Raw genomic sequence first — 13,482 nt, forward strand, 5'->3', positions numbered from 1 at the left:
ACCACGGTACTACCTCCAAGGAGTTTGCATGTTCTCCCTGTGCCTGCGTGGGTTTCCTCCGGGTACTCCGGTTTCCTCCCACATTCCAAAGACAAGCTGGTAGGTTAATTGGCTCCTGTCTAAATTGTATGAATTTGAGTTAGGGACCTTAGATTGTAAGCTCCTTGAGGTCAGAGACTGATGTGAATGTACAATATATACATACCTCCCAACATTTTGAGATGGGAATGAGGGACACCTACTAGCAAATGTATGTAGGCATAGGACACGCCCCCTGCCACACCCCCTTAAAGGAGAATTAACCAAAAAAAGGTTAATTAAATTCAAAAGTGCTTTTTTTTACTATTCTTTTATATTGGCTTTTAAAATGTACAAATGCAGCAATTTAGAATTTGGATGAAATGTTTCGCACCGGGAAACACTTTTTGAAAGATAAAAAGTTCATTTTATATACAACTATAGAGATCATACCAAAATGAGGGACAAATGAGGGACAGAGGGACATTGCTCCAAATCAGGGACAGTCCATTTAAAATCAGGGACAGTTGGGAGCTATGTATATATGTAGAGTGCTGCATAAATTGACAGTGCTATTTAAGTACCTGTAAAAAATACGGTAAATAATTATATGGCCCACAGAAAAAAGAGGTGATTGTAAATTGCTGCGGGCGATGAACACGATTGCGCATGCAATAGACTCGTGTTTTTTTCCTTTCCGCCATACATTGAAGTGAATGTTTGTCCCAGTGTTTGCCTGGCAGGCCTGGGATCACCGCAGAGCAAAGAATAGGATACCCGGCCAGCCTGAAAAGTCACAAGCAGGAGCCAAATGTAACACTCCAAGCCTCCAGGAAGACTCGGCAGCCTCTGATTAGAAGCCTCAGGAGAGTAGACACGGAGCAGCAGCGGCGGTGGTGGTGGTGGGCCCCGGAGACGAGCCAGGAGGAAGAAAAACAGCCTACAGAGGTGAGTCCTCAATGTCTCGGAAAAGGCTGACTATCCTGCCTGGCTGGCTGGGGAATTGGACAGTCGGCTCTCAAACTTTTTTTTTTTTTTTCTCCTAACCACCAGCAAGGGTGGAGTCTCTTAATATGACAATATCTTTTGTAGGAAAAGGACCTTCAGGAAACAAGAGAAGACCGGTGTTCTGGGAATGCGAACAGTTGACGTTTTCAGAGCGGTGAGTACCTTTTTGTTTAATAAACACGAGTTCCCTTATAACCGGCATTTGTGCTTTTGCACAGTTTTTGCTTCTCTCTCTCTCTCTCTCTCTCTCTCTCTCTCTCTCTCTCTCTCTCTCTCGCTCTCTTTTTTTTTTTTGATGTTACTGTTTGCAGTAAATCACGGCCAGCTGTGCTTGATTACGTGTTCAGATTTTTATTGCTAAGCAGAATTATGTCATTCTGAGCATGCTTCTTCCTGCAGACTGAACCTTCAAAGTATTAGTTGACATCTAAGGTCTGTTTTTTTTTTAACATAAATCTAGACCTTAAGTGCCGGTTCCCTTTTCAGAGGGCATTTGACAGTCTGCTTTATTATTATTATTATTATTATTATACAGAATTTATATAGCGCCAACAGTTTACGTAGCGCTTTACAACTTGAGGGTAGACAGTACAAATACAATACACTTTGATACAGTAGGAATCAGAGGGCCCTGCTCCTTAGAGCTTACAATCTAAGAAATGCCACACCACCACGTCGCGGTGGCTGCTGTGCAGCCCCATTCACTTGAGTGGGTCATGCTTGGCAGTGGTGCCATGTCCTAAATTGACATGCTGCATCATTTTTGTAGTGGCATGTGTACTGCAATTACATACCTTCCAACATTTTGAGATGGGAATGAGGGACACCTACTAGCAAACGTATGTAGACATAGGACACACCCCCTGCCACGCCCCCTTAAAGGAGAATTAACCCCCAAAAAAAGTTAATTAAATCCACAAGGGTATTTTTTTTACCACTACTATTCCTTTATATTGGCTTTGAAAATGTACAAATGCAGCAATGTAGAAATCAGGATGAAAGGTTTAGCACTGGGAAACACTTCTGAACAATAAAAAGTGCATTTTATATACATCTATATAGATCAGACCAAAACGAGGGACAAATGAGGGGGAAATCAGGGACAGTCCCTTAAAATCAGGGACAGTTGGGAGGTATGCAATTAGCAGATGCATACCCTTGTGCAGACGGATGGTGAAATTATGTCTCAACTACCTGATTTTACCAGCCCCTGGCTGCTCATGTGAACAAGCCCTGAGGATAATGATTACTTTGCATATTATTAACCGCTTGCCGACCAGCCACTGCGGTTGTACTGCAGCAACATGGCTCAGCTGCGCAAATCGCCGTTATGTTATGTCGGTAACATAGACGGCCACTAGGGGGCGCGTGCGGGCTGCGCGCGTGCCACCCCCTGCTCACTCCTCGAGCTGGTGCGAGTGCCCAGCGGTCTCGATCACTGCCAGGCTCCCGCGATCACTTGGGGCACATGGAGAACCCAGAACTGTGTGTGTAAACACACAGTTTCCGGTTCTCTGAGCAGACAACTGACAGATCGTCTGTTCATACAGAGTATGAACAGCGATCTGTTAGTTTCCCTGCACAGTCCCCATCCCCTTACAGTTAGAACACTTCCTAGGACACACATTAACCCCTTCACTGCCCCAAGTTATAACCCCTTCACTGCTAGTGACCTTTTTACAGTAATCAGTGCATTTTTAATCGCACTGATCGCTGTATTAACGCCAATGGTCCCAAAAATGTGTCAAAATTGTCCGACGTGTCCGCCATAATGTTGCAGTCACGATACAAATCGCTGATCGCCATCATTACTAGTAAAAAAAAAAATGATTTACAAAAATGCCATTAAACTATCCCCTATTTTGTAGACGCTATAACTTTTGCGCAAACCAATCAATATACGCTTATTGCGATTTTTTTTTTTTACCAAAAATATGTAGAAGAATACATATCGGCCTAAACTGAGGAAAAAAAATGTCTTTTTATATATTTTTTGGGGATATTTTTTATAGCAAAAAGTAAAAAATAATGTGTTTTTTTCAAAATTGACGCTATTTTTTTGTTTATAGCGCAAAAAATAAAAACCGCAGAGGTGATCAAATACCACCAAAAGAAAGCTCTATTTGTGGGAAAAAAGGACGTCAATTTTGTTTGGGAGCCACGTCGCACGACCGCGCAATTGTCAGTTAAAGCGACGCAGTGCCGAATCGCAAAAAGTGCTCTGGTCTTTGGCCAGCCAAATGGTCCGGGGCTGAAGCGGGTAATTACAGGTATTTCTATGTAGCACTCATCCCCGAAAAGGGCCTGCTGATTTTCCAAGGTTCCTTTCCCAGATTAGTGTGACACCAGCCAGGCACACAGCAACAATCACCCTTCTGGTTCAATGAATAGTCTAGGGCAGGGGTGTATGTACAGGGGCCGCAAGGGTCACAGTTGTGACTTGGCTTCCTGTAAACCTGGATAGGAGGGGTGGTGGTCTATAGAGGAACCGATCCCTCCCACTTTACAGCCTTTCAGCGGCAGCAGTAAAAGGAAGGGATTGGTTCCTTTAAATGCCGCCCCTCCTATCCACCTCCTGCTGCCCCGGGCTCCTGTATTCTCTTTTGGCCCCCCTCGTCCCCCCCCGCAGCCGGAGGGAGAGGGTAAGGGGGGAACCCAGCAGCGCTGCAGGAGATCTGTTAGGATGGAGAGTGGGGAAGGGGCTGGCAAATGTGTCATTTACCGGCCCCTTCCTTGCTTTAATGGATAGAGTCAGTGATCGGTATGGATCACTGTCTGTTCATTCATAACTGATGTAATGTAAACTGTGTTTACTATGCTTCAGTTTGTGAATAAACAGGAGGCTCTGTAAGAGCTATTCCTGTTCATTTATTATATGCAGCTAAAGCTGTAGAGATTAGGATTAAGGGCTTTGTCCTTAATCTCCTTTCCCTGTCTCAAAGGCGAAACATCAGAGGTCTATTTAGAATAGACATGTGCGCAGCCCTTATAAGGGACAGTGCCCAGATTCAAGGGTTATAATATGGAACTCTGAATGAAAAAACAATGTTTTACGCAGACGACATGTTACTCTTTTTGGGGGACCCGAGCAATTCACTGTCAGAGGCGATGTCTATAATAAAATTAAATACAATAAAATGACTGCGCTTAGGACAAGTGTAAAGGTGTGCAGCCCCCCTAAAGAAACTCCACAGGTGTTTCTGAAATAGCTGTATATATATGAGAATGGGGTAATGGCGCTCCCTCAAATTTTATTGGGCAGGTAAGTGGTGTGCTGTACCACTAATAATTAAAAATATATAAAAAAATATATATAAACTCCACATCGAGTGATTCCACCCGGATAGGTTAAGTGTGGGTAAATAAATACTCAACCTTGAAGTACAAAGTCTACCTTCACGTCCGTGAGTGTGCAAATAAAAAATAATAATAATAATAAAGGTGCTAAGATCGTAGAGTTATAGGTGATAGTGTGATAAGAAGTCTACCCTATTTAAGCCCTATTAGTGTGACCGTGACAAGTAGTTAATTGAATAAACTCAACATATGTGTGCACATTCCAGGCATATGTGATAATGTGCCTGTGATTTAACAGAATATGAATCTGAAATAACCAAAGCAAAATGACTGCAGGCTGGTTGAACACCCAATCCCACATTAGGCCTTTACCATATTTACACCCTACGCATAAAACAAAAGTGCTTGTTTACAACAATAACCTTTAAGCCTATATTAATTACTAGGCATATTAATGAACAGTCCAAAAAATGTATTAACCAGTCCGTGGTTGTGAAGAAAAACTTCAGTGCAGTGTGGAGGCACCCCAGACAAAAATCTTATAAGCAAACTTAAAATTGTGACTTGAGTGCGTTCAGCGTTCTTGGTGACTTGGTGCTCCCCCTCAAGGGTCCCCACTCACCAGATCCATCCACCCCAGAGGGGTAACTCGCATAAGGAATGTGGCCTCTGCGATCCTCCTGCCGCCACGGTAGGTAGGTTTCCCAGGAAGGTCCTCAGCATATGCAGGTTGAAGAAGTTTTAATCACTCATGCAGGAAAAAAGAGGAAAGGTGGACTCCCATAGTGTAGTAGTTGGATTTAATCCAAAAAAACTTTATTTAAAACTTTAAAATAAAAAACTACAGTCCAGATCAGCTGGCTGTAGAAATAAGCATCATACAAATAAAAAACAAAAAATAAGTGAATTAGAATAGGCACACCATAAGCCTAGGTTTGCAGTAAAAACTGTGCCTTGCACAACCGCTCACATACTGTAAAAACAGGTCCTGGCCGGGTAGCTCGTATCCCAAGGTGGAAGTGGAGAGAGCGTGTGCTCTCCACCTGCGCTCCACCGGCCTAGTAAGCGGAAATGACGTAGCGTGCGTGGCGCCGTCGTACGCGTTTCGTCATAGACGTCCTCAGCGACGGTGACCGGTGAAACTTCTCCAACCTGCATATGCTGAGGACCTTCCTGGGAAACCTACCTACCGTGGCGGCAGGAGGATCGCAGAGGCCACATTCCTTATGCGAGTTACCCCTCTGGGGTGGATGGATCTGGTGAGTGGGGACCCTTGAGGGGGAGCACCAAGTCACCAAGAACGCTGAACGCACTCAAGTCACAATTTTAAGTTTGCTTATAAGATTTTTGTCTGGGGTGCCTCCACACTGCACTGAAGTTTTTCTTCACAACCACGACTGGTTAATACATTTTTTGGACTGTTCATTAACATGCCTAGTAATTAATATAGGCTTAAAGGTTATTGTTGTAAACAAGCACTTTTGTTTTATGCGTAGGGTGTAAATATGGTAAAGGCCTAATGTGGGATTGGGTGTTCAACCAGCCTGCAGTCATTTTGCTTTGGTTATTTCAGATTCAGATGGGGGAAATGGCACCACATTTTTGTTGTTAGAGGGCAGAATAGAGTCTCATATCAGTGGGATGAAGTGTGCCCCAAGGGCCGGATAAAGGCAGGAAAAGGGCTACATCTGGCCCCCGGGCTGCAGTCTGGAGACCAAACAATTTTATTATAGATGTATATATACAAACACATACTGTGCTTGATTAGCTGCTTCTCTGACTTTATCAGCAAGAGAATTACAGCTCTGAAACCGGAAGGGATGAAATCATTGTCGCTTCCAGTTTCATTTGTCACAGAGGAGATGGGAGAATGGATGTTTCTTCATCTCCTCTGTGTTCACTTATCCTGGCCATTTACCATCGTTCAGGGCTCCCAGAAGAGATGGGAGAGCCTGGGAACCACCATAGGTGGCAATGGGAGAGGGAGACAGCCCTTCACAGTACTATAAAAGTGATTGGGTGGCTGTAGAGCCACCTGGATCACTTTTACTAATCAGCTGATCAGCGGCTGTAAAAAATGACAGCCAGCTGCAACCATGATCTTGGTATCACCACTGAATGACGGGACATTTTTATACATATGGAGGTCAGCAAGTGATTAATCTATCCAAAACTAAAATGAAAACTTTTGACAGCAGAGACACTTTAAATGGAAACTTTAAAATAGATTCTTTTTATAAATCACTCTAAAATTCTAGCTTATGTTTGCCATTTCTGGCTTGAGTTGCACAAGCCCCGGAGAACTGTATGTATAGATTCCTCTTCTTTCATCTCAGAGTATAAAGTTGGGTGAGACACCACTGTTATAACGTGCCAACTACAGATTTTCAGCTGTGGAATGCTAATCCTGTATCTGCAGCCATTGACCCTCCGGCATAGTCTCCATAGCTCGCAGAATCTGGCATATCAGACCTTTCTTGAATGACCAGTTACATAGCAACACAGAAGAGTGACAAAAGAAAAGAAGACCAAGTGGTCTATCAAGTCTGTCCCATTTTTTTGAATTTTCAGTGCCCTGAAAAAAGTATTCATACCCCTTAAAATTTTCTACATTTTGTCATGTTACAACCAAAAACGTAAATGTATTTTATTGGGATTTTATGTGATAGACCAACACAAAGTGGCACATAATTGTGAAGTGGAAGGTAAATGATAAATGGTTTTCAACATTTTTTACAAATCTGTGAAAAGTGTGGCGTGCATTTGTATTCAGCCCCCCTGTGTCAATTTTTTGTAGAATCACCTTTCACTTCAATTACAGCTGCAAGTCTATTTGGGGATGTCTCTACCAGCTTTGCACATCTAGAGAGTGACATTTTTGCCCATTCTACTTTCCAAAATAGCTCAAGCTCTGTCAGATTGGACGGCGAACGTCTGTGAACAGCAATTTTCAAGTCTTGCCACAGATTCTCAATTGGATTTAGGTCTGGACTTTGACTGGGCCATTCTAACACATGAATATGCTTTGATCTAAACCAGGGGTCTCCAGTCTGCAGCCCGGGGGCCAGATGTAGCCCTTTGCCTGCCTTTATCCGGCCCTTGGGGCACACTTCATCCCACTGATATGAGACTCTATTCTGCCCTCTAACAACAAAAATGTGGTGCCATTTCCCCCACTGGCCCCAACAATTGGGCACTATTCCGCCCCCTAATAACAAAGATGGGGTACTGTTTACTCCCACTGATGCCAGCAAAATTTTCTTTTCCCGCTGGCTACGGTGTGGCCCCCTAAAGTCTGAAGGACAGTAAACCGGCCCTTTGTTCAGAAAGTTTGAAGACCCCTCATCTAAAACATTCCATTGTAGCTCTGGCTGTATGTTTAGGGTCGTTGTCCTGCTGGAAGGTGAACTTCCGCCCCAGTCTCATGTCTTTTGCAGACCCTAACAGGCTTTCTTCTAAGATTGCCCTGCATTTGGCTCCATCCATCTTTCCATCAGATCTAACCAGCTTCCCTCTCCCTGCTGAAAGAAGGGAATCCCCACAACATAATGCTGCCACCACCATGTTTCACGGTGGGGATGGTGTGTTCAGGGTGATGTGCAGTGTTAGTTTTCTGCCACACATAGCATGTTGCTTTTAGGCCAAAAAGTTCAATTTTGATCTCATCTGACCAGAGCATCTTCTTCCACATGTTTGCCATGTCCCCCACATGGCTTCTCGCAAACTGCAAATGGGACTTCTTATGGCTTTCTTTCAACAATGGATTTCTTCTTGCCACTCTTCCATAAAGGGTAGATTTGTGGAGTGCACAACTAATAGTTGTCCTGTGGACAGATTCTCCCACCTGAGCTGTGGATCTCTGCAGCTCCTCCAGAGTTACCATGAGCCTCTTGGCTGCTTTTCTGAATACTGTTCTCTTTGCCCGGCCTGTCAGTTTAGGTGGACGGCCATGTCTTGGTAGGTTTGCAGTTGTGCCATACTCTTTCCATTTTCAAATAATGGCTTCAACAGTGCTCCATGAGATGTTCAAAGCTTGGGATTTTTTTTTATAACCTAACCCTGCTTTAAACTTCTCCACAACGTTATCTCTGACCTGTCTGGTGTGTTTCTTGGTCTTCATGATGCTGTTTGTTCACTAAGGTTCTCTAACAAACCTCTGAGGGCTTCACTGAACAGCCAGATTTATACTGAGATTGAATTACACACAGGTGGACTCTATTTACTAATTAGGTGACTCCTGAAGGCAATTGGTTCCACTAGATTTTAGTTAGGGGTATCAGAGTAAAGGGGGCTAAATACAAATACACGTCACACTTTATGTTGAAAACCATTTATCTTTTTCCTTCCACTTCATAATTATGTGCCACTTTGTGTTGGTCTGTCACATAATATCCCAACAACATACATTTACGTTTTTGGTTGTAACATGACAAAATGTAGAAAATTTCAAGGCGTATGAATACTTTTTCAAGGCACTGCATTTAGAATTTAAATGTTTCTATAATTTTTTCCCCCCCTTTTTTTTTGTCTGAGTATACTGTAGAGCTATGTTTTTCCTAACCATGTTCGAATCCACTTACTGTTGGCTGACTCACTACCTCCGCTGGAACTCTATTACGATGCTTCCCTGAAAACTAGAGCAACTATGTCCAACTCGTGTTTTGGCTGCTTTAAAGTGCCCCCGTGCCTAGATCATAAACATTAAAGCTGAAATCCTGGTATGATCATTTGTGAGGAATCAGCAGCAAGATGGTCAAATCTGCTTGTCTACACACAAAAGATATAAGTGAACTAAAAACCCAGTGACAAAATATCTGACAACCATACAAAGGGAAAGCCTAACTAGCAACTAACTATATGCAATACATTCAAAATGGTGAACATAGAAAAGCAGGGGAAAACTGGAGGTACAGGGAGCAGATGGGAAGGGGAAACCAAAATTGGGACCAGGAACAAGGGGGAGAAGGTACAAGGCAGCAGGGTACACTGCAGGAGCAAGATCAGGATCAATGGCAAACAGAATCTGGTAGCGACTAAACACTGGAGCAAGAGTCACTAGTAGGCGAGGACCTAAATACCCTCCCAGCAGCCAACATCAGGTGGAAACTGATTACTGGGATCTGCTGGCTTGGAGACACTCGCTGGTGGACACCAAAACTACAACCTTCCACTCCGGGAAGCACAGTACCACCAGTAGGTAATCCAGGTTCTGATAATATTATTGCCTACTTACTTTGGTCCAACTTGGCACAACATAAGCATGCATACCTGATGGACCACTGAGGACTCTGGACATTACTATGGTATTTGGAGCTTCTACATTGAACGTTGCACTTATCCTGGTCCTGTTCAGGCTCTATGCAAGCGGCTGCCCCACTCCACACTAACCACAGAGGTTTGTTTGCTCAGCACCACCGCCATTTTCAGAAGGCCTCGTATTTTATTTTCTACATTTCGTATGACATTTGCAGGTGGTGAGGAGGTGTTGTATTGTCTCCTCACTGTCTGATTTAGATCTGATTTATTTGATTAAATAATACTGTGCTACTGCTCTGCGGTCCTGTGCATTGCAGGCAGTGGTGGCGCGGTGGTTTGGCCCCATTGAACTCAATGGGCAAGTTTGACAAGCGGTGCCACTTGTCAAACTCTGCACCCCCAGCTACAAATGCCTGTGGCCATGGCATGTGAACAGCCCCATCCAACAGCTATTATTTTACTGTGCAGGTGGGAGGCATGGGTGTGTGTGTGTAGGGGGGGAGGGGTTGGTAAAACTGCAGGTCATCCGCCTGTTTTTACTGCTGCCTGTCTGAAAGAGACCTAAAGGAACAGCAGCACACTCATAGGCGTGCACACAGGGTGTGCCAGGTGTGCCTGGGCACACCCTAATCACCCCATGTGCATTCGCATTATCCAGGGACAGCACCAGGTTGGTAGTTGAGGGCGCCAGTGGCCAGTGTAAATGTCCCCATTATATTAAAGGCTAGGTTGAACAGTAGGAAAACGTTACACCCGTATTTAGGGCGTAACGTAATATGCTCCCAATCAACTGTTTCCCACCATCAGAGCCTCCTTTCTGTGACAGCAGGTGGCGTTCATGTGTGTTTGAGATTTGGGGTGCACATCCTAATGCAATAGGCTGCGCACACCTATGAGCACACTGGTGTGCTCATCCTTCTTCTCGCTTCTTCCATCTGCATGTTTGTGATCAGCACATGTGCAAGGAACACACCTGATTGGCTACCAGTGTAGGTCCTCCCTCTTTCCAGTCTGAGTGTTTTCTATGTAGGGGATTATAGGAAGCTGATTCATAGTCTGAGATAAACAAGTAATAATGCACAAGGGGTTGTAAACCTTTGTAGTTTTTCACCTCAATGCATTCTATACATTGAGGTGAAAAACCTCTTGCAGTGCAGCAGCCCCCCAGTGCCCCCGTTTTACTTACCTGAACCCTCTTTTTCTCATGCTGCTTTAGCCGGTGTCTCGTGTCCTGATTGGCTAGATTGACATTCGTGTCTATGGATGCAAATGCTGGACTCGGGAATGCGCCCGCAAGGTAACCCCCGCGGGGAAGTGCTTCTCTGACGGGGTTATCTGGTGTGGAGAGGAGCCGCGAGAGCCACCGGGGGACCCCAGAAGAGGATGTTTGGGGCCTCTCTGTGCCAAACGAGCTGCACAGTGGAGGTAAGTATGATATGTTTGTTTTTTTAAACTAAAAAAAAAAAAATTAACCCTTACAATCACATTAATGTTATTCTAATAAATATATAGCTATATTCAATTGTGTTTTATTAGTTCCCTTTTTATTGAGTTCAGAGGCAGCAACTAAATTATTAAAAGTATGGAAATTCTTAATAATAATAAAAGATTAGAAAAGCTAGGTAATTTTGGTTTGGAGAAAAGATGATTTAGACGTGATTTCATTAACATCTTTAAATATATTCAAGGTATCCAAGGCCAGTATAAGGATTTGGAAAATTAACTTTTTATCCCAAGGACTGTACAAGTATTCGCATAGAAAAAAGAAAAATGTTCTACCTGTTCCTTTACAAAAAAAAAAAAAAAAAAAAAATTGACTGGGTGACATTCTTGCAATTAAAAGAGTCCAAAATTTTAATTTCTAAAGGCTTAGAAAGAAATATTCTTATCCAGGGAATTTATTTGACTGCCCCTGGGGACGAATAGTGCCCCATCATTGATATCAGTGGGAGGAATAGTGCCCTATCTTTGGTGTCAGGGGGAGGAATAGTGCCCCATGATTGATATCAGTGGGAGGAATAGTGCCCCATCATTGATATTAGTGGGAGGAATAGTGCCCCATCTTTGGTGTCAGTGGGAGGAATAGTGCCCCATTATTGATATCAGTGGGAGGAATAGTGTCCCATCATTGGTGTAAGTGGGAGGAATAGTGCCTCATCATTGGTGTCAGTGGGGGGAATAGTGCCCCATCATTGGTATTAGTAGGAGGAAGAGTGCCCCATCATTGGTATCAGTGGGAGGAATAGTGCCCCATCATTGATATTAGTGGGAGGAATAGTGCCCCATCTTTGGTGTCAGTGGGAGGAATAGTGCCCCATTATTGATATCAGTGGGAGGAATAGTGTCCCATCATTGGTATTAGTAGGAGGAAGAGTGCCCCATCATTGGTATTAGTAGGAGAAAGAGTGCCCCATCATTGGTATTAGTAGGAGGAAGAGTGCCCCATCATTGGTATTAGTAGGAGGAAGAGTGCCCCATCATTGGTATTAGTAGAAGGAATAGTGCCCCATCATTGGTATCAGTGGGAGGAATAGTGCCCCATCATTGGTGTAAGTGAAAGGATTGGTGCCTCATCAAGTGTGTCAGTGGGAAGAATGGTGCCTCATATCCGTGTGAAGAACAGTGCCCCAAGGGGTAGATAAAAGCAAGCAAAGGGCCCGACAGCTGCAGTTTGGAGATCACTGCTCTAGACCAAAATTGCTGCAGTTGTGATAGGTTAAACTTAATGAATATCAGTATTTTCCAACCTCAATAACAATGGATATACATATATTTTGTATCCCACTGAAACTGCTTTAAAGTTGAACTCCAGGCAAAATACACTGATGAAATACAAATATCCGAATTGTTACCTGCCAAAGCATTTGTATTTCTGTCTATCCAGTTCTTATGCCGCGTACACACGGTCGGACTTTTCGTCTACAAAAGTCAGACGGACGCCGACGGACCAAATCCGGCGAACAATTCGACCATGTGTGGGCTTCATCGGACCTGCAGCGGACTTACAAGTCTTGTCCCTCCCTCAACCTTTGACTGGACAGTGAAAAGTGATTATATGTCACTCTGCTCTCTCTTCCTATCAGCTTGTTTCTTTTTAGCACATAAGCACTACAGTTCAACTGATTGGCTCCTTGTGCTGCTTCTCTCTCCCTTTCTGAGCTCTGCTGTACTTGTGCTGAAATGGGCTGACACCAAGTCAAATTCATGTTCTTACACTGCTTGTATTAAAAAAAACATTTACTAGTCCTGTAGGGGAGGGCAGGATAGAACAAGATGCAGAGAGTAGTCCCTATGGTAAAAGCCCTGGGCCATCTTGGAGTAGTCCTGGGAACTATTACAATGGATGCAGCCAGACTCAGTGGAGGGAGATTTTTGAAGCATATTTGGCAAGTACAGAATCACAGTATATATAAAATAATATGCAAAGTGGTTGGAGGGAAGCTTCAGAATGGAGATGTTTTTATTACAAATTATTTGAGCAGACTGCAGTTCCTCTTTAAATTGAATAAGGCCCAAGTTGCTTCTAAAGCTCTACTTTTTTTCATCATTTTGCAGTTGAGCAGTTTAGAAAATGTGTTGTGTACCCTCAGGATTAGGGATGGTCCTGATGTTCGACTTGAACATCGGATGTTCTTTTGTTCGGTCGCGGGACATTTATCCACCACGGAGTGCCCCATAATGCACTGCGAGATCGCAGTGCATTGACAGCTGCTGATTGGCCTAAGCATGTACCTGACATGTATGCTTTGGCCAGTCACAGCACGATGTGCTGTGAGAGCCATGATTGGTCAATCATGGCTCAGGGGTTAAGACCACGCCCCACACTATATAAGGCTGCTGCTTACATGGCGGCCATATACAGTGAATAAATGGAGATTAGACAGGTTGTTAGTGTAGGGTGCA

At 43.8% G+C, this 13,482-nt stretch overlaps 1 protein-coding gene across 4 annotated transcripts in view; it reads left to right on the forward strand.

Moving 5' to 3' along the window:
- Nucleotides 1–13,482, forward strand: part of C1QTNF8 (C1q and TNF related 8) — a 76,604-nt gene that overhangs the window by 3,993 nt on the left and 59,129 nt on the right. The window contains exons 2-3 of one of the 4 annotated variants that reach the window (XM_073636416.1): nt 748–966; nt 1,111–1,180. The exons of 1 other annotated variant lie outside the window; for it this stretch is intronic. The gene's annotated coding sequence lies outside the window, so the exon portion shown is untranslated. The remainder of the gene's footprint in view (nt 1–747; nt 967–1,110; nt 1,181–13,482) is intronic. 2 more of the 4 variants (XM_073636417.1, XM_073636418.1) reach the window with 2 other exon arrangements.

Source organism: Aquarana catesbeiana, linkage group LG06 (assembly GCF_042186555.1).
Source record: "Aquarana catesbeiana isolate 2022-GZ linkage group LG06, ASM4218655v1, whole genome shotgun sequence".
Taxonomy (NCBI): Eukaryota; Metazoa; Chordata; class Amphibia; order Anura; family Ranidae; genus Aquarana; species Aquarana catesbeiana.